At 39.5% G+C, this 22,403-nt stretch overlaps 1 pseudogene across 1 annotated transcript in view; it reads left to right on the top strand.

Annotated features, from left to right (window-relative positions):
- Nucleotides 1-549: 549 nt before the first annotated feature.
- The window catches only part of LOC148868230 (protein TPLATE-like), a 35,459-nt pseudogene continuing 13,605 nt past the window's right edge, over nucleotides 550-22,403 (top strand). Inside the window, exons 1-3 of the transcript XR_016108152.1 lie at nucleotides 550-1,871; nucleotides 5,298-5,894; nucleotides 7,948-8,324. The product of XR_016108152.1 is annotated as a protein TPLATE-like (transcript). The remainder of the gene's footprint in view (nucleotides 1,872-5,297; nucleotides 5,895-7,947; nucleotides 8,325-22,403) is intronic.

Below are 22,403 nucleotides of genomic sequence, written 5' to 3'. Positions count from 1 at the left end.
AATCATTTAAATTTTATTTAAATAATAAAAATTTAAAATATTATTTAAATATTTAAATAAAAAAACTAAGAATATAAATTAATTATATAAAAACATTTAATATTGTGTAATAAATAATATTTTTTAATTCAATAAAAATTTTATTCAAATTTATTTTTAAATGATAAAGTGTTAAAAAATAAAATATTTATTAAATATTTCAAATAAAATATTAAAAATGGATAAATAATTATATAACAAAACATTTAATATTGTGTAATAACTTTCAAATAAAAAAAATTAAATAATTAAATTTTAAATATTTTATTGTAATTTTTTTATTTTTATTATGAATTTATGAGAATGAGATATGACATCAACTTCAACGGTTCGGTTTGAACCGGTGGATTACCCGAATTACGGATCGACGAGCATCCTCTGCGCGCGCTAACCGCGCGGCCGCGTCGAACCCGCGATCGGAAAATACAAAACACGTCCCAATAAGCGAAAGGTATAAATATAATCTGATCTTGTTCGTCTTATCTCTCATGAGAATGTAACACTGTAGAACTCAGACTCTTAGAAGAACATAAATAATGGCGTCAATTTGGGGATGTATCTGTTGATCAGAATCTTAAAAAAAAAAAAAAAAGAAACCTAATGTATATACCCTCCCATTCAAAAAAAAATGTATATACCCGACTAGGTTTTGTGCAATCTAGTGTCCATCTGTACTCCTCAGCATTAGTGCAGCGCGCAAGAATCTTATTACTGTGACTCTGTCAATTCCATAAATGGATATTCTCTTCGCCCAAATACAAGCTGATCTCCGCTTGAATGACTCTCCGCCAGTGCGGTGCTCTTCTTCAAGCTCTCCAACAGTCCGCAGCCGGTAGAAATATTTCCGTCATTGCTAAATCTGCCTGTGAAGAGATCGTCGCGTCTCCGGCCTCTGCCGTCTGCAAGAAGCTAGCTTTCGATCTCATCCGATCGACACGACTCACCTCCGATTTATGGGAAACTGTGTGCACTGGCATCCGAACAGATTTCGACTTCCCCGACCCTGATGTCACTTCTGCCGCTGTCTCCATTCTCTCTGCAATACCATCTCATCGTCTTGGTAAGCTCATATCAGACTGCAACAGGGAGATATCGAATTGCTTTGATTCTCCCAGTGACAATCTCCGCTACTAGATTACCGAAACACTGGGGTGCATTCTAGCACGGGATGATCTTGTTATTCTTTGCGAGAACAATGTCAATTTGCTGGATGGGGTCTCAAATTGGTGGAGAAGGATTGGGAAGAATATGCTTGACCGATCCGACGCAGTTTCAAAGGTTGCGTTTGAGTCTGTTGGGAGGTTGTTTCAGGAGTTTGATTCAAAAAGAATGAGCCGTTTAGCTGGGGATAAACTTGTTGATAGTGAGAATTCGCTTGCCATCCGTTCTAATTGGATCTCCTGGATGGTTGATTTTATCTAGAAGAAGAGGCATGCCTTGATGGCGAGGTCTTTGATTCTTCCAATTGAGAGCTTTAGGGTTACTGTGGCATCTGGTGCAGTTGATGTTTTTCGGAAGCTCTCCAAATCTTCTGGAAATGCTAGTAGTAGCGCGAATATGAAGGATTTGGGTAATGCGGAGAAGGTTGTAGGAGTTTCAGATGTGGTTACGCATCTGGTGCCATTCTTGGCGTCACTGGATCCAGCCTTGATATTTGAGGTGGCAATTAATATGTTGCGTCTAGCTGATGTGCCTGGAGGTAAGCCTGAATGGGCTTCAGCATCAATCATAGCAATTTCACTCTTTGGGATAGACAAGAGTTCTCTTCTGCTAGAGAAAGCATCGTTAGAGCTGTTGTAACAAATCTACACCTCCTGGATCTTCATATGCAGGTTTCCATCCCATCAAATTGTCTTCTCAAGTGATTGTTTGCTTGATTACCCAAGACTACTTTGGACCTCAAATTTTATGCCACGAGTAACTATATAAACTTTAGATAATGACCTGCAAGTTGGTTCTATTCAATGCAATAATAGTTACAAAAACTTTGAATGATGGAAGAATTGTGAGCTCCTCTTATTGTGACTAAGGAATAAACTGATATGATTGAACTACCGATTAGAAAAATGATACAATTAAACTGAAACAAATAACATTAATACACAAAGTACAATGGTATTTCAGAAAACATCTTGGAATGTGAAACCAAGACATGGCCAATGGAGTATCTTGGGCTTCCCCTCGGGGGAATTGCAAGAACGGAAGGATTTTGGATATCAGTGTTGGAATAATTCTCTTAAAAATTGGCATTGTGGAAATGGAACTATATTTCATTGTGGGGGGATTACTCTAATCAAATCTATAATGGCCAACCTTCCCATCTACTTCCTTTCCACCTTTCGATAAAGATGGCAAGGAAAATAGAGAAGTTTATGTGGGAACTGGGTGATGATGGGAAGGATCATTTGATAAAATGGATTTTTGTGTGTAAGTCTAAAGAATCGGGGTGGGGGGTCTAGAAAACTCATAAAAGAAGAAACAGGGAGGTTTAGGAATAGAAAACTTGGTTCATAGGAATATTGCTTTGCTTAGCAAGTGGCACTGGTGATTGCCCCTACAAAGGGATGGACTATGGCATAAAGTCAATGTAAGTATTCACAGTGTGAACAATGGCTGGGATGCAATGGCTTCTCAGAGTATGCCTTCAGCTTCTCCTTGGAAATCTATACATGAGGTTCTTCCTACTTTCTTGAGCTTCATTAGGTATAATGCAGGTTGTAGTAATAGGGTCCTCTTCTACAGGATCTCTGGTTAGGTAACTTTCCACTCAAAGATCAGTTTCTATTGATTTACTCCATGTTTTTTTTGGTAATAAAAGAGGGGAGCCTACAAGTAATTCTGGTCTGTCTCTGGTCTCTAGAATGGATTGGGACTTGGGTTTTAGAAGGGGCTTAAGGGAAAGGGAATGTGACTGTATGATAGATTTGTTGGTTAAACTTGGTGGTCTTCTTTGATCCCCATATTGAAGACAGTAGGGTTTGGTCAATCTCTCCTACAGAGCTATTTTCTTGTGTCTCTTTTTCCAATACTCTTATTCAACCCAACAGTTTGGGAGAGACATTCTTGGTGAAAGACATCTGGAGCAGATCTGTCCCACCTAGGATCTAGGCCTTTTGTTGGGAGACGTTACTTGGTAAGATTAATACCTATGACATGCTCCAAAAATGAAGGCCCAACAAATGCCTTTCTCCTTTTATCAAAAAAAAAAAGTGTTTCTCCTCGCATCTTCATTCTTTGCAAAGCAAGTGATGAGACCATTGCTGATTTACTAATATCCTATTTTTGTGAATAATAGTTTGTTTGTGATTTTAATTTCTCATTGGTTGCAGGTGGGACCTGGCTCAAGATGTGGCAAGCTTGTTTAGCCCCAATTTCCTTAGACAACCTAAACAGAGAGGAAGAATCGTGTGGAGGGCAGCTAGAGCAGCCATAATTTGGGCTATATGGGAAGAAAGAAATAGAGGGTTTTTAAAGAGAAATACAAATCTGAAATGGACTTAGTGGAAAGCATAAAAGTGAAGGTTTGCTCATTGGGTGAAAACAATAGAGACGTTCAAAGATTTCTTGGTGGGTGACATTATAAGAGCTTGGGGTGGTGGCAAGCTCTTCAACAATTAAAGACAAGGTATACTTGGAGTGGAAGCTTCCGTCAAATAATAGAGTGAAGTTGAATTTTGATAGAAGCTCTTCAGGCAATCCAGGCCTGTCAGGGATTTGGGGTGTATTTAAGGATGCTAAAGGCATGGTAGTGGAAATGCACTCAAGTCCGATTGGTATTGGAGATTTTTTAAAGATGAAGTAATGGTGCTATTACAAGGGCAGAGAATAGCTAAATAGGCGTCTGATTGTAAAGTTAAAGGGTGGGTGGATATTGTTTTCCAGCTCTGGTTTGTACTCTTTTTACTTTAATTAGTTAAATGAAAGTTTCTGTTATTGATCAAAAAAATATAATCAGTATTTTGGTTTTATTCACGGCCTAACTAATTTATGTTCTCAAAAGACCATGCTTCTGCAAAGCCAGCAGGTTTTATATCCTAATTTCTAGATTTTCTTCCAATACTCCACAAACATATTAAAGTTTTTCTATAACATTGTTGACATTTGCAAACTGGCATATGACTGCATTTTGATCCTTTTACTTTCTCTAAGGGAAAATGCTGGCCTTCATGATGAATTCAAAACATTAATATTGTTGCTGCTGTAACTGCTTTTTTTATTATTAACTATTTCTTTATATGTTGATCTCTATTTTCTGTCATTGTTATCCTGTAGGATTTTTTGCATGCTTCAGCTTTATGGCCATTGTAATGGCCTCATCTATACTGTATCTCTTAAGAATCCAATAGATAATATGAAAAGCAGTCTTATTTTTCTAAGGTTGTTACCTTTTTTCCTGAAGTTTATTGCCTTTCAAGGTGCTCCTAAGGATTTAGCAAAGGTTCTGTTTTAGCTGTCAACTGGAGGCAACCCTTATTCCCTTATCCTTCATCAGAGCTTTGGACTGACTCTAAAACATGCTCAACAATCGGGGCTCAGTTCTATAACTATTGAGGCTAAACTATGACTGATGTACTTCATATACCTGTTGATTGGGCTCATCTTTTACGGTGAACCAGAACTCTTAGAATAGGCTCAGTTCTATCAGCATTACCTTTGAAGAACAGGCACTTGTTGATTAATTTTTTGGCTTTCAATTAATTGAAGTTTAACCAACTATCTATTAGCTGTTATAGTTTAGTGTCTGTTTATTAATTATGCTTTTACCCTCCTATCCAAACAGTATTTTCTATCAGTTCATCTATATTTATGTAGGTGAGTTTGTTAACTAGCTTCATTTTTTTTTTTGTATACTTGCACTCCTAGTTGGTTGTTTCTTTGTTGGGATGCTTTAAAACTCACTGCTTTGTAATCTCATTTTCTAATCAGTACTCCTATCATTGTCCAAGAAAAAGAAGTGGAAATAAATATGAAAAAAAAATAATGTTGTTACTTCTTCAAAACACTGAAGGTTATGTCCATATCCATTTGACCCTTCCCAAGACCCTGGATAGCTGGGACCAACATTGGGCAATGTCCTTTTAATGTTGTCACTTCTTAGCACTTACCAAGTTGTATTACACAATTTGTCCACCACTGTTGAAAACTTCTTTGCTGTAATTGTTAAAGTCGGTTTGTTCTTGTCACGTTAATTTCCATTAATTGATGCTTGGAGACATAGCTGTACCCTAATATCATATTCATATCTGTTATGCTTTTAGGTTTCATTGTTCAAAAGGTTGCTTCTTATGGTCAGGAACCTGAGGGCAGAGTCAGACCGTATGCATGCTCTAGCATGTATATGTCGCACAGCCTTATGTGTTGATCTTTTTGCAAAGGAGAGTGTCCGAAGAGGGCAAAAACCCCTTCGTGGTACTGATATTGCTTCACTTTTTGAAGATGTGACAATTAAAGATGACCTAAACTGTGTGACGAGTAAAAGCTTGTTCAGAGAAGAGCTAGTTGCTTCACTAGTGGAAAGTTGTTTCCAATTATCTCTTCCTCTCCCTGAGCAAAAGAATTCTGGTACAGAAAGCAGAGTAATTGGAGCTTTGGCCTATGGAACTGGCTATGGAGCATTGAATTGGACTGAGCCAGCACTGAAAGTGGTGGAAGTCTGTAGGCCTTGTGTTAAATGGGACTGCGAAGGACGAACCTATTATATTGATTGTTATCTAAAGTTGTTGGTGAGATTGTGTCATATCTATGATACTAGAGGAGGTATTAAAAGGGTTAAAGATGGTGCTTCTCAGGATCAGATTCTAAATGAGACGAGACTACAAAAATTGCAGCACGAGCTTGTTAAAGATTTGCATCAGGTTCATTAGTAATTCTTTTAGATTTTTAAATACTGTTCTTGGTTTCTTCCTAGCATATCTCATTCTGTTTCTTTGAAGAAAACTGAAACCGCATCCTATATCAAGGAAACTGAACATTGAAAAGTTGCTTTATTGTTGCTCAGACATGTTCACTAGATTATTTGATTTTTTACTGCTTATAATGCATAAATATTTTCTATGATGCTCGTGTGTAGTTAGTTGGGAGGTAGGATGGATATAATCATTGGTTTTCCAGATTGTACATCTCATCTGTACTACCATAATGGATTAAAAGAAATAAATAAATAATTAAATGATTTTTTATCTAATCGATGAGCTCATGATGCTTATATCAATTGTTATCTTTTTTTTGATAGACTACATCAGTTGTTATCTTGTTTACGACCTAAAGTATTCTTTCTTACCTTTTTTTTGAACGAGTAACAGATAAGAAGTTCAGGAACAAAAGGTCATTAACTCATCTACTTTAGTCTTTTGAGTACAGTCACTACCACAACTATCATCATCATCATCCAAGCGTTATCCCAACTATATGGGGTTGGCTACATGAATCTTGTTTCACCATTCCTTTTTATTTAATGCCATGTCCATTGTTAAATTATGAGCACCTAAATCATTTCTTACTACTTGGACCCATGTCCCTTTTTGGTCTACCCCTGGCCCTTCCAGTCCCTTCAACTTGCAACATATCACTTCTTCTTACAGGTGCTATCTATGGTGTTCTATGCACGTGATCAAACCATCTTAATCATTACTATGATCAATGCCATTATTATCTTTGGCATCATGAGAGCCTTTGCCTAACTATTTGTCTTTATAACATCTCCTGTTATCTTGGTCCATTCTGTTCAGGGCTACATGCTGAATTGAAGGGTTGTCAGACATTTTCTTATTACCTTAATGTCCTCTCAGATTTCTGTTTGTTCTTTAAAACCTTCAATTTGCAACAAAGTACTCCTTTCCACTAGTGCAATTATTGTACCTTGTTTAACAATTTGATTTCATGCTTTGACTTTGTAACTTTTACCTCTTCAGGTTTCATTCAGTGCAGTAGAATTTGTTTTAAAAGGTTTTGTTGGTCATATTACTAAGGTTGAACTTCAATATGAATGATCACGTGACTAGACTGTTTCTTAATTCCCTCAGAGAGAGAAACTAAAATGAATACTGCAGAAGGATCTCTGAAAGGATTTTAGGAAGCGTACTACCTTTTTGTTGCTAGGGTCTATGGGTCCATTTTGTGAAGAAGGGTATAAGTTGGTTTAACCGTTTTTCCATAGATGCAATTGCACTCCCTATACCATGTACACAGTTCTATTCATTGTGTCTAACAAATTCCATTTATTAGTCATTAAAAAGAAAAGAGCATAGAATGTTAAAATTGGTAATTGCTTGTATTATGATGCAGTTTTTAGGTCTACTTCCAATTGTGGCTTTTCGTTGTTTTTCTTGTTCCTATATATTATTTTTTTTTTCTTTTTTATCTTGATGTTACTTTTTTTGTTGTTTTGACTTCTGGTATAACATGAAATGTAATTCTTAGTAACTGGTCAAAATGATGCAATTCTTAGTTAAATAATAGTCAAATCCTACCAATGTCCAAAACTTAGCAGCATATGGCTTTCATTGTTGTACTTAATCTATAATGACATTCTACCAATTCTTAGTTAAATAAGTTTCTCATATATTCTTTTTTCTTTTTTTTTTTTTATATCTTGATGTTACTTTTTTTTGGCTTCTGGTATAACATGAAATGCAATTCGTAATTACTGGTCAAAATGATGCAATTCTTAGTTAAAATAATGATCAAATCCTACCAATACCCAAAACTTAGCAACCTATGGCTTTCATGTTGTACTTAATCTATAATGTCATACTGGAAATACCCTCTTTCCCTGTTGTTATTTAACATTTTAAGTATGTTTCTTGTTCTAATGTGTTTCTCTGCTAGTTTTTCCTTTTTCTAGTTTACTTCCAGTGCATCTACATCTCATTCCATGTGGTGTTTTCTGCTTGAGTAACAATTTCAAAGTTTCTTTGTTGTCAAATAAACACCCCGAGAATATCTGCCCACCTTATATGGGCTGTTGGAGAACATATCAATCTAGATGGTCTAGATCCACTTATGGCTGATGATCCTGAGGATCCGTTGAACATCATCATATCCAATATCCGCAAAGTATTGTTCAATGTAGATTCATCTGCGACCACCTCAAATAGGCTCCAGGATGTGCAGGCAGTTCTTCAATGTGCTCAGCATTTGGGATCATGTCACCCTAAGGCTGGGCAGATGTTGACTAAAGAGCTGGAAGATTTTAGAAATAATGGCCTTGCTGACTCTGTAAACAAGCATCAGTGTCGTATTATATTGCAGAGACTAAAATATGTTGCAGGCCATCCTGAAAGCAGGTAAGCATTTTCTGATTGTTTTGGTGAATCTTGGAAGAAAGGGGTTCAGTTGATGATATCTGCCATCCCATACACTTTATTATTTATAGTTTTGGTTCCTTACAAGAATAGGAGATACAACAAACAATCCTAGTCCTAATAATAAAACAAAACATAAAAAGGATAAACAAAATATGGATAAGGATATGGCCATCGACTCAATTTTAAAAGGAATTAAAAACAACTAGATGTGGGTATGGAACCACACATACTAGAGCCTAAGTGTGGGTATGGAACCCCACACTCATGCCTTACTAACTATTTCTACACTCCCCCTCAAGTTGGGAGTAGATATGTGTCATGCCCAACTTGCGTAAATCTGTCTCCAATTTGATTTTTGTGACTACTTTGGTGAAAAGATCAGCTAACTGCATGTCTGAGGCAATGTAAGGAAGGCATACTTCTTGAGATATGACTCGCTCTCGGTTAGAATACCTGCCAACCTCGATATGCTTAGTCCTGTCATGCTGAATTGGGTTGTGGGCAATATTAATTGCAGCTTGATTACCACAATACAGCATCAGAGGCTTCTCATAATCAATTTCCAACTCATTAAGCAAGGATCTCAGCTATAACACTTCTGCAACACCATTGGCCATGGATCTGTATTCTGCTTCTGCACTAGAACGAGAAACAACATTCAGTTTCTTGCTTCTCCAGGAAACAAGATTCCCTCCCCCCCCCAAATGCACAATATCCAGAGGTGGACCTCCTATCATCAACACATCCAACCCAATCCACATCTGTATACACTTCTATTTTCATGTGACCATTATTCTTGAAGAGTATACCTCTCCCTGGACACCTCTTTAAGTAGGCAAGAATCCTTTCTACTGCAAGGGGGTGGGCGGTCCTAGTAGTATGCATGTATTGACTGGCAACACTGACAGCATAAGAAATATCTGGCCGAGTTAGGCAGAGATAAAGAAGTTTTCCAACCAGCCTTTGGTACATAGCCCTATCCTCAAGAAGTTCTCCACTTTCTGCACTTATTTTATGGTTAAGCTCAATAGGAGTGTCAGCAGGTTTTACTCCTAACTTTCTAGTTTCTTCCAATAAGTCCAGAACATACTTCATTTGAGAGATAAAAATGCCATGCTTAGATCGAGCTACCTCAATTCCTAGGAAATAGTGTAATTTCCCTAGGTCTTTCACTCCAAACTCCTTGTGAAGATGTTGTTTAAGAGTTTCAATTTCACTGATGTCACTCCCTGTTATCACAATGTCATCTACATAGACTGCAAGTAGAGTCAGGAATGACCTATCTTCTTAAAGGAAAGAGTGTGATTTGACTGAGCCTGCATGTATCCGAATTTGTCCAAAGCCATTCTAAACCTATCAAACCAAGCTCTCAGAGATTGTTTCAGCCCATACAAGGCCTTTTTCAAAAGGCAAACTTTCTTTCCTGCTTCTGTATTATAAAAGCCAGGGGGTAACTCCATGTATACTCCTTCTTGCAAGTCTCCATTGAGGAAGGCACTCTTAACATCCAACTGAAATAGTGGCCATGAGAAGTTTGCAGAAATGGATAGAAGAACTCTGATAGTGTTCATTTTTGCAACAGGTGCAAAGGTTTCTGTATAGTCTATGCCATAAGTTTGTGTGAATCCCTTTGCAACCAATCTGGCCTTATACCTCTCTACAGTACCATTAGCATTATATTTCATAGAAAACACCCATCTGCATCCAACATGTTTCTTCTCTTCAGGCTGGTTAACTAGTTCCCATGTTCTTAAAAAGGGCATCCATCTCTACTTGCATTGGTTCCTTCCATTTTGGTATCAAAAGGGCTTCTTGTACTTTTCTAGGTATAGGAATAGCAGCAATAGATGCCAAGTAAGATCTATAGGATTCTGAGAGACTATTATAGGAAAGGAACTTGGAGATGCAATCGGCAGTGGATGAGGTGCAACGACGCTTCCCTTTACGAATAGCAATTGGAAGATCAAGGTCATCTGACGGTGGAGGCTGAACATCTGTAATAATGGGATCAATAGTGGGAGCAGTAGTAGTGTCTGGATTTGGGGCTGTAGAAGATGTTGGAATTGACCTGGTTTGCTATTGAGTATGAGAATCAACCTGCCTGCACCACTTTCTATGATAGACCCTCAACTCTCTGCATTTTTGACAACCCTCCTCACAACTATCCCCCTCAGTAACTGGGATAGGTAAAGGAACTTTTGGGGCTGAAACTGAAATCCCTTCCACTGTTATCCCCTTGAGGAGAAGCCCTATGATAGTAGGGCATATCCAAAAAAAAAGTGACATCCATGGACACAAAATGCTTCCCTGAAACAGGCTCATAACAACAATATCCCTTTTGGTTTTGTGCATACCCAAGGAAAATACATTTAGTAGCTTTGAGATCAAATTTGGAGCGATGAGGTCCAAGGATTTGAACAAAACAAGTACACCCAAAAGTTTTGAGGGGAATAGTGAATAGGTCCTTATTTGGATACTAGAGACTGAACAGGGTTTGCATGTTTAGAACTCGTGAAGGAACCATGTTAATAAGGTACACGGTTGTACGGATTGCATCCCCCAAAAGCGTATGGGAACATTAGAGTTGAGCATGATGCTTTTGGCTACCTCTAAGATATGCCTGTTTTTTCTCTCAACAACCCCGTTTTGCTAAGGTGTACGAGGACAGGCGCTTTGATGAATGACCCCATGATCAAGGAGATAGGATGCCAAGGGTTTTGCAAAGTATTCCTTGGCGTTATCAGATCTAAGAGTTTTAATCTTGGTTTCAAACTGGGTTAGAACCATCTGATGGAAAGCTTGGGTTAGAGAAGGGACCTCATCTTGAAAGTGCATAAGGTAGACCCATGGAAAACGGGTATAATCATCAACAAATAATAAGAAATATCTGTACCCCCCATGGTGGGAGTATGATATGGCCCTCAAACATCGATGTGCACAATTTCAAAAGGAATGTTGCTTTTTTCATTACTCAAAGGATAAGATGATCTACTTTGTTTTGCAAGCTCACGATTTTCACACCTTAAACTAGACACTTCTACTGACTCAAATAAGTTTTGGAAAAAGACTTTTCAAAGACCCAAAAGATAAATGACCTAAGTGGTTGTGCCAAAGCATAATCTTACTACAAGACTGAGAGACAAGCAATTTCCCTACTTCACTCTGCTCCCCCTGTGAATGTTCAAGTAGGTAGACTCCATTCATCTCATGGCCAATCCCAATCAACTTCTTTGTTTCCAGATCCTGTAAAACACACCGATCAGGGAAAAGGGTTACTGAACAGTTTTGATTTTTAGTAATACTACTAACTGAAAGTAAGTTAGCACTAAGCTTGGGAACATACAAAACTGAGGATAGGGTGATGGCATCAGACAATCTGATGTCTCCCTTGCCAGAAATTGGTACAAGGGAGCCATCAGTAATAGAAACTTTGTCTCTCCCAGAATAAACAATAGGTTCTAGACAAAGTAGATAAGCTGGTCATATGGTCTGAAGCACCTAAATCTATTAACCAAAAAGATCTAGTATTACATGGGACAGAAGCATGGCATGCAGTAGCTCTTGTACCTGTATGAGCAAGGGCTGAAATAGGCTGAGCAGGTGTAATAGCTGAAGACTGAGATGTAGATCCAGAAATGCCAACTTCTTTTTCTAGTTGTGCCAGTGCAGCCCGGACAGTTGCTAAGGCATCTAAGGATTGGTCCTTTTGCTAGAAGAGGATGTATTGTTAGTAGTAGTTGTTGTATTAGCACTTTCCTTATTGTTTCTAAGTCTAGCTGGCATTAGATGATGATGCAACTTCCAACAAGTGTCCCTAGTGTGTTTGGGCTTCTTGCAATGATCACAAAAAATATCTCTTTTGTCCTCCATCTTAACTTCCCTTTCCTTTTCCCCTCTAGCCTTGAATTTTGTTGCTGCCAAGGCTGCTTCTATGGGTTGAAAAGATAGCATTGCCTTCCTCATACTCTTCACTGTGGACTAATGAGTAGGCATGAGATAGAGTCACGCTCTCCCTAGTGAGAAGTTGTTGTCTTGTAATATCAAAATCTGAGTTTAGACTGGCTAAGAACTCAAAAACCCTATTTGTTTCTGTTAGAGTTAGCCGAATAAGGGTAGATTAGTCATCTCACTTTGGTTAAGTTATGAGCTTATGTGGCAGTCTTATTAGAGGTTATCCGTCCCATACTTAAGTAGGGGCAGTTTAGTCCTTGTACATTTAATTAGAAGCCTAATCACTATTAAGAGGTCGACTGATAGGGTTTAGCTATCAAGTTCGACATTTCTTTCATCTTCTTCTTCTTCTTCTCCTTACTGGTTCGGACTACTGTAGCTACAATAGCTACAGTAGCTACAGTAAAAACATGGTATCAGAGCGTGACAGCTTCAGTTCGTGACCTGTTTCAGTTCGTGACAACTTCAGTTCATGCTTCATTTCTCTCCTTTTCTTCTCTGGGCTGTCAATGGAGAAAAATGGTTTGTCCCAGGCCTGAAACATCACAGCTCTTTTTTTCTGGTGCACAGAACCTTCTTTCCTAAGAAAACAACTTCAGCAGTGAATGGTTGGCTGAAGCTCTCAAACGAAGGTTGGTTATCTCTCCTCTATGTGCTGTTGGTATTTCTGGGTTGAAAATCTTCAAGAACTTGAGAGGACTGATCAGAACCTAGAGAACTAGGTTGGTTGTTGCCCTGGTTTTTGGAAAAATTCCAAGAACAGGCTGTGTTTACAGTGACCAAATGTTGTAAGGGCTGCTACTGTAGGTGGCCGAATGGTGCAAGGTGTAATGCAATGGTACTAGTTGAGTTTTTGTTGGTTGGTGGTGCCCTCTTAAAAGCGTTAAAGCAGGTCTGTATTGTGTGTGACAGCTATGGCTGTGTGGTGGTGCTTGTAATGCATAAACTCTTGACAGCAGTAGTGGTGTGACAGCTAGTTGAGTTTTTGTTGAGTAGTTGTAAGAGAGCTTGCATGTGGTTAGTAAGTGTTGAATTAATGTCGGTGTAGTCTGTGTTTTTTTTTTGTGAAATCAGTAGTGGTGTGGATAAGAACAAAGGCGCGTGTATCTATCATTGTGTTTAGGGACTGCTGTAGGTTCCGAAACATCAAACTCTTGACAGCAGCACTTAGTTGGTGATTGGGAATTCAGATTAGAGGCAGCATTGAAAGAGTATCATGGCAGCAATGGGAGATGGCTGTAGTGATCAGAAACCTAGTGTGGTGGTTTCCTCTGACTATCTAGGTGTACAAATGACCTCGATTAAACTGAATGGTGAGAACTATGTTCCATGGGCCAAGTCGGTGGTAGTTTTTCTCAAGGCAAAGAGAAAAGTGAAGCATGTGAAAGAAGATAAACCACCGGCTGACTCTCCAGGGTTTGGTGATTGGGAACAGGAGGATGCTCAAATCATGACATGGCTATGGAACAATATGGAACCCAAAATTAGTACCAACTTCATGTTCTTAGATACAACTAAGGACATATGGGAACATGCCAAGAAGCTGTATTCTGGGCAAGATAATACTACAGGGGTATATCAGCTCTATCAGGAGTACTTTGGTCTGCAACAAGGAAATAAAACCCTAGAAGAGTACTATGTCAGTATGAAGAACCTCAGAAATGAACTTAATTTCTATCATCCTCTCACTTTAGATGTTAAGGTACAGCAACAACAGAGGGAACAACTAGATGTCACAAGGTTCTTAGTGGGGTTGAATCACAAGGTTCTTAGTGGGGTTCAGAGTATGAACCAGTTAGAGCCCAAATATTGGGGGGCTCTACCCTTCCTACACTTGAGGAAGTGTTTGCTCGGCTTCGTAGGATTTCTTTGGGACAGATAGAGAATCCCACACAGTCTGATAGATCAGCTTTTGTAACAGCCAGAGGAGGTGGACGTGGTAGAAAGGGGAGGACATGCCTCCCGAGGAGGTCTTGGTGGTTCCATATTTGGCCGTGGTGGTGGTCGTGACTCAGGGGGAGGCCGTGGCAAAGAAAAAGGCAGCTCTACAAGGAAGTGTACCCACTGTGGTAGGGAAGGACATTCCGTAAATTTCTGTTATGATCTCCATGGCCGCCCTCCCTCTAAATTGGCCAATCATGCTATTGCTTGTGGGGTTGATGTCAGTGATAATCAACAGGTAGACCTAACTCCTTCCACATCTACATCTGTTTCCGAAAGGGAGATGGTGAGTGTACCGCGTGATGAGTATGAGCGGTTCCTTTAGTCCACTTCACAGCGCACTACTGCTACTCTTGCCCACTCAGGTATAGCTTGCCTGTCATCTAAAACCTCTCCTTGGATTATTGACTCTGGAGCCTCTGATCACATGACCGGGACTCCAGATGTGTTCTCTTCTCTCTCTGAAACTTCCACATCTCAAACTGTTACCCTTGCAAATGGTTCCTCCTCTCCCATCTGTCGTGTTGGCAATGTTGACATGGCTTCTCTTTCTTTATCATCTGTTCTATATGTCCCTAAGTTTCCATTCAATCTTATGTCTATTAGTAAATTAACCAAGACTCTTAACTGCTCTGTTACTTTTTTCCCTTCCTCTTGTGTTTTTCAGGATCTTAGGACAGGGAAGAAGATTGGTGGGGGGCATGAAGCTGGTGGATTGTATTACCTTGACGGTGGTGGATCGTCAGTTGCACTTCAGACTTCACTCACTCCTCTACAGTGGCATTGTCGACTGGGACATCCTTCTCTCAAGGCACTCAAGATACTAGTTCCGTTTTTGAGTCATTTGTCAGTGTTACAGTGTGAGTCGTGTCAGTTTGGGAAACATCGTCGTGTTTCCTTCAGTCCTAGAGTTGAAAGTCGTATGTTTAGTCCTTTTGCTTTGGTTCATTCAGATGTTTGGGGCCCGATCAAAATAGAGTCTTATAATGGTTACAAGTATTTTGTCACTTTTATTGATGATTGTTCAAGAATGACATTGATTTATTTAATGAAAGAAAGGAGTGAATTATTTTTCATTTTTCAAAAATTTCATGCTGAAATACGTACACAATTTGGTGTTCCAATCAAAGTTCTTCGTTCAGATAATGGTCGTGAATATTTTCTAACTTCCTTTCAACAGTATTTGGAACAGCATGGCATCATTCATCAAACTTCTTGTGCATCCACTCCTCAACAAAATGGGGTGGCTGAACGGAAGAACCGTCATCTCCTTGAAACAACTCGGTCTATTCTTCATCATATGAGTGTTCCTAAAAGGTTTTGGAGTGATGCTGTACTTACTGCGTGTTTCCTCATTAATTGGATGCCCTCCTTTATTCTTCATGATCGGTCTCCCTTCTGTATCTTGTTTCCCACCTTGTCTCCCTTTCCATTAACACCTCGTATCTTTGGCTGTGTGTGCTTTGTTCACAATCTGAGTCCTAGAATAGACAAGTTGGATGCACGCTCCATTAAGTGTGTCTTTCTTGGCTACTCTAGGACTCAAAAAGGGTACAAGTGTTACAATCCCATTACTCGGAAGTGCTATGTCTGTCATGATGTCACCTTTTTTGAGTTTGTTCCCTTCTTCTCAGGAACTGAAGCATCTTCGTCTCCACCTTTACTTCCTCTTCCTCTTCCGGTCAGTGATCCTGTTCCGGGTGTTCCTGTTGGAGTTGACTCATCATCTCATCTAGTGCAGATCCCTACTGAACGACCACCAATTCGGCAAGTGTATACACGTCGAACGACACCGGCCCCTCCTCCAGCTTCTACCTTGTCCGCGGATCCTGTCATTGCTCCTGTTGCTGAACCTTCAGGACTTGACCTACCCATTGCCTTACGGAAAGGTAAACGTAGTTCTACTCTCCTTCCCATTTCTAATTTTGTTTCAGTATCTCACCTTTCCGCCTCACATCGCCAGTTTGTTTCACTATTGTCATCTATTTCCATACCTAACAATGTTCAAGAGGCTCTTAGTTCACCTGGGTGGAGGCAGGCAATGGAGGAGCTCTCTGCTCTTCAGCATACTCACACGTGGGAGCTCACTACTCTTCCTCCTGGTAAGCATGTTGTGGGTTGTAAATGGGTGTATATTGTTAAATACTTGCCAGATGGTAGTGTGGAGCGTCTAAAAGCCAGACTTGTTGCTAAAGGGTATTCACAATTGTATGGAGTGGACTATATGGAGACCTTCTCTCTAGTGGCTAAGATTAGCTCTGTCCGTGTGTTAATTTCCCTAGCAGTTATGTATGATTGGCCCTTATTTCAACTTGACATAAAAAATGCCTTCCTTCATGGTGACCTTATAGAGGAGGTACATATGGAGCAACCACCTGGGTTTGTTGCTCAGGGGGAGGCTGGTAAGGTGTGCAGACTGAAAAAGGCAATTTATGGGTTGAAACAATCGCCTCGTGCTTGGTTCGGGAAGTTTAGTGAAGTGGTGAAGAATTTTGGAATGAAACAATGCCAGGTTGATCACTCAGTGTTCAGCTATGACTCAGAAGCTAGAAAGATTTTATTAGTGGTCTATGTGGATGATATTGTCATAACTGGCAGTGACAAATTGGGATCGACAAACTCAAGACCTTGGGACATTGAAGTATTTCTTGGGTATAGAAGTTGCTAGATCAAGACAAGGTGTAAACCTGTGTCAAAGAAAATGTTCTCGATCTATTGGACGAAACAGGACTGTTAGGTGCAAAACCGGCTGAGACTCCTATGGAACCAAATGTTAAGTTGAGCGGTGATACAGGGGAAATATTTGATGATCCTAGAAGGTATAGACGACTAGTGGGGAAGCTGAACTATTTGACTATCACGAGACCAGACATCTCCTTTGCAGTCAGTGTGGTGAGCCAATTTATGGAGAACCCTCGTATATCTCATTGGGATGCAGTTCTTAGAATTGTAAGATATTTGAAGGGAGCTCCAGGCCGTGGGCTATTGTATAAACCAGGAGGAAAACTTGAAGTAGTTGGGTACACGGATGCAGATTGGGTAGGCTCTGTGTTTGATAGAAGATCTGTTACAGGTTACTGCACATTTCTTGGAGGAAATCTTGTGACGTGGAAGAGTAAAAAGCAGACGGTTGTGGCTAGAAGCAGTGCTGAAGCCGAGTACAGAGCCATGACACACACTACATGTGAATTAGTGTGGTTGAGAAATCTCCTACAAGAAATCGGGTTCCACATGGATAAACCTATGAAGTTGTACTGTGACAATCAAGCTGCGCTCCATATCTCATCCAACCCTGTTTTTCATGAGAGAACAAAGCACATAGAGATTGATTGCCACTTTGTGAGGGAGAAGGCTCTTACTGGAGAGATAAGCACAGAACATGTAAGCTCAGGTGATCAGTGGGCAGATTTGTTTACAAAAGCCTTAAGCTCAGGGAGAGTGAACTATATATGTAACAAGCTGGGATTATATGATATATATTCTCCAGCTTGAGGGGGAGTGTTAGAGTTAGCCGAATAAGGGTAGATTAGTCATCTCACCTTGGTTAAGTTATGAACTTATGTGGCAGTCTTATTAGAGGTTCTCTGTCCCATAAGTAGGGGCAGTTTAGTCCTTGTACATTTAATTAGAAGCCTAATCACTATTAAGAGGTCGACTGATAGGGTTTAGCTATCAAGTTCAACAGTTCTTTCATCTTTTTCTTCTTCTCTTCTCTTTCTTCTTCTCCTTACTGGTTCGGACTACTGTAGCTACAGTAAACACAGTTTCAATCAGTTTTCTATATGTTGCTGCATCCTTCTGGCTTTCCCATTCAATAGTTTCCAAGTGATCAATTTCATACCAAAGGGATTTTAGAGTAGCAAAATATACTGAGACTGGCTTCTCTCCTTGCTTGAGGTTTTTCACCTCACATTTCAGCTCATAAGCTCTAGCAACATTAAGGGGTTGGGAATAGGTTTCCTTCATGCTGTCCCAAATCTCCTTGGTTGTTTTTGCCCAGAGATAGTTTTGGCTGATGTGGGGCTGTATAGAGTTGCATAGCCAGGTCATTACCAAGTAGTTCTCTTTATTTCCTTGCTTGAGGTTTTTCACCTCACATTTCAGCTCATAAGCTCTAGCAACATTGAGGGGTTGGGAATAGGTTTCTTTCATGCTGTCCCAAATCTCCTTGGCTGTTTTTGCCCAGAGATAGTTTTGGCTGATGTGGGGCTGTATAGAGTTGCATAGCCAGGTCATCACCAAGTAGTTCTCTTGAACCCATCTTGGATGAGATATATCCTCCTTGGCTGGTTCTTTTGTGTCTCCGGTTACATACCCTGATTTCCCTCTACCCCTAATGGCCATCATTGCCGATTGGGCCCACTCCAAGTAATTTGTTCCATCAAACCTAACAATGGTAATCTGGAACGAATTTTCAGTCATGTTACCAGTCTCAAAACCTTCCCCTTGTGTTTTCACCTCACTTCCAACCATTTCCATACTATGTAGATTGCAAATAGGTCACAAAACTCCAAGAAGAATTGCTGAAATACTAAATGAGAAAGAGAAAAGCAATCCAGAAATTGATCTCAGCAAAGAATAGGTGCCTAGAACTTAATTTCAGTCGACAGTTTCTTCTCAAAACTGTAACTTCAGTAAAAATCAGAGCCCTAAATTAATATCAGTAAAGAACAGATCTTGATTCCTCAAAAAGAGATCGAAGGGTTTAATGACAAGGAGACAACAGCAAGGTATTCTCAGATATTGAAAAACAGCAAGTTATTCTCAGATTTATTATGTTGCTGCTAAAAAGAATTCTTGATAACTTCTATCTAAGGTCGAATTAGCTTAAATGTACCTTTCTCAGAAAAAAAGATCTCTTTGGTTTGAAACCCTGATCGTCCACTTAGGTTTGAAACCCTAACCTTGATCGAACCTGAATTCTTTCTCAGAAAAAGAATTCTGATTGTCCACTTAGGTTTGAAACCCTAAACTTGATCGAATCTGATCTCTGATTCTTCCTGGTCACTGGGTAAATTCTCCAAGAATCTTTCTTCGGCAGTTTTCAGCACTCCAGTAACCTCCAAGAACCAGGAAACTTCTGTAGAAGTCTTGATTTAATGGATTCTCATGTAGCCAACAAGATCAGGCTTACATGAAAAACCTAGTTTTTCTCGCCAATTGCTCTGATACCAACTTGAATAAAGCAAGTAGATTTCTGTTCTACTGTAATTCAGAAAAGAGAAGAAAAGAAAAGAAGAGTAGAGGAGAAGAAGAAGAGAAGGGAAGAGAGGAGAAGAGAGAAGAAAGGGGTTCAGTTGATAATATCGGCCGCCCCATACACTTTATTATTTGTAGTTTTGGTTCCTTACAAGAATAGGAGATAAAACAAACAATCCTAGTCCTAATAATAAAACAAAACATAAAAAGGATAAACATAATATGAATAAGGATAAGGCCAGCCGGCCCAATTTTAAAAGGAATTAAAAACAACTAGATGTGGGTATGGAACCACACATACTAGAGCCTAAGTGTGTGTATGGAACCCCACACCCGTGGCTTACTAACTATTTCTACAACTTCCAAGTATGAGCCACTATCTCCATCTCCCTGGAAGTATTTTGAATGACTTAGACTCATTATAAAATGAGATTTCATAAAAATTCTTACCAACCGAAAAAAAAACAATTCATAAAATCCATTTAGGGAGACTATCTTAATCTCTACAGATATAATTGGCACTTCTTTTCTAACTACAGCCATCTGGAAGAATTTGTGTCAATTTCATTAAACTTGGAGCAAATTGTGAAACAACTAGGTTAAATAGTTCCAGATTATGTTGAGTAGCTCCATTATTTTTCAACTATAATTTGCTAACAAGAGTGTACAATAACAAATTAACAATGTGAACAAAGTATCTAATTAATAAGCATGAATATGGACAAGAAAGATCCTTATCTCATATGCTTATATAATGTTTAATTAGGAAATAAAATATTAGAATCAAGGTTCTCTTTATGATTATGTCCATTTGTACTAGCTGCCTAATTAGTAACAAATAATGCCTAGTGAAATTAAATATACACTAGGAGTTCTAGCTCTAAAAATTCTAATGCTTGTAAGCCCAACACAACTGCATGGGAATGTGAGATTGGGAATTTTATGTATTTCTTTCTACACCTTAATAAAAATGTTTTGCCTTCTATTTCATCTCCACCTCTATCACTGATAATTTTTCTGTGAAAAAAGTTGGAGAAGAAACGGGTTGGAGGAAAATCTAGTGATACAGATATGAAGCATAAAAATCGGGAGAAATCCCAAAAGATTGTGACAAGGATGCACAGAGGTTTTCATTGCAATGGCTAAGGAATTGGAAGATGAGGAGAACAAACTGTTATTTCAAAGAGGGATCATGAAGGAGGCATGTTAAGTATGAGATGGCTCTCAAATTGCTTTCAAGAAACCACACATATGTTTGTTAGACAGTTTTGTATGCCCTTAGCTTCAATCAAGATGATGTACTTTATGAGTTTATTGTAAATGAATAAAAGTGCATATTTGATTCATGTTCCCTTGGTATGTTTCTGTGTAATACCCTTAAACTGGACACTTAATGAGACTCGTGTTAGTTTAGAATGTTCACAACCAGTAGGTCGGTCTGGGGATACCTATCCTGACAAGGCTGACACTGTGGTGCCACCAAGTTGGTTGGGGTGGCCTGTCTCAGCTGCCAGGGTGAGACCCTAGGCACATACAGTGTAGGATTAATTGAATCTATGAACTGGACCAGATTTTCAGTATTGCCCTAGACCTTGGAGATTGATGGGCAAAACTGGAAAGTTACACCCAACCCCTAGACTCGATTATGATGCTGCACTAGGTGTCGGATTGGGTTGTCTTTGATATACCAATCAGCAAGATCCTTAGTGGGGGTCAAAACCTGGGTATGTTGGGACAATCTGAGAATTCATCTGAGTGGGTGATCATAGTGACAGGATCAGCCCCTTTGTCGGACAAAGGTAATGATCGGGGATACACTCTCACCGATGGAAACCAAGACTGTCGGCAGCCGATTTCAATCGTTGAGATTTGTTTTGCAAAATATATTTTATATGGGATATAAAAGTATATATATTATGGTTTCGAAATGATTTGCAAAAGGTTTTAATTCCCGGGATCTATATAAGCAGAGAGTACAACATTGTTCCTTATAGCCGAGGGAGAGGTCCTCTCTTGTCGGGCAGTTTATGATCATTATGGTCTGAGAGGTTAAGTGTAAGACCATTGAGGATAATACTTGATGGGCTAATCTTGCATCTGCCCACAGTCCCTGGGTGTTACAAGGTGGCTTGGCCCAGGGACCACTTAGGGTAAGTGTTGGGCCCATAGAGCCCATTCGATGGGTTTCAGGGGGTGCACTGTCCATAACAGTGTATTCGGCCAGGCCTTGTAATAAAGGCTAGGTCGAACCCATGTGGCTGATGTGTAGATCAATGTTTGGATCCCACACCATACAAGGAAGCCCAACTGGGCAACAGTTTGGAAGGCTAAGTGAATACATAACCTTAAATGGGCCTTAAGCCCATTTCGAACTGGGCTAATTTGATTAGTCACTTAAAGGGGCGAATTTTGAGATGGATCAGCTGATAGGATTGGGCCCAGACCCTATCCACTTAGAGAGTCCAAGATCTAAATAAGATTTAGATCTGGAAGCCTCCTAATTAGATTAGGAGATGGCTGATCTGATCTGCAGATAAGATAAGGGTTATCCCTTATCACTTAAAGGGACTTCTTATCCAAATATGATTTGGATTAGCAACTCCTAATGGGATTAGGAGCTGATCCCTTTAAGATTATAAAATGAGGAGGGGGCGGCAGCCTTTAGACATGCAACCAACACATTCTTGTCTTCAGAGCTGAAATCACAAGAAGAGAGAATTCTGCACCCTGCGAATACTCTCTTGCCGCCTCCTTCCTGCACCCGCCGCCTCCAGCAGTTCGACCTCCTCCTCTCTATAGGAGTAATCAAGATTCGATCTTGATTCCAATCTTTTGGAGAAAATATTGGTTGGAGCTGTATTCACAAGCCATCCAGTTGATTCTTGCGAAGGGTCAAGTTCTTTTGGAAGAACACTGTTGATTCTGCTCCACCCTGCACTGTGCCATTTTCAGTGGGAGTAGATTTTG

The sequence above is a fragment of the Nelumbo lutea genome, chromosome 2 (genome assembly GCF_056320005.1).
Source record: "Nelumbo lutea isolate HS-2025 chromosome 2, American lotus-T2T, whole genome shotgun sequence".
Classification (NCBI taxonomy): Eukaryota; Viridiplantae; Streptophyta; class Magnoliopsida; order Proteales; family Nelumbonaceae; genus Nelumbo; species Nelumbo lutea.
This window is presented reverse-complemented; position numbering and strand designations above follow the sequence as displayed.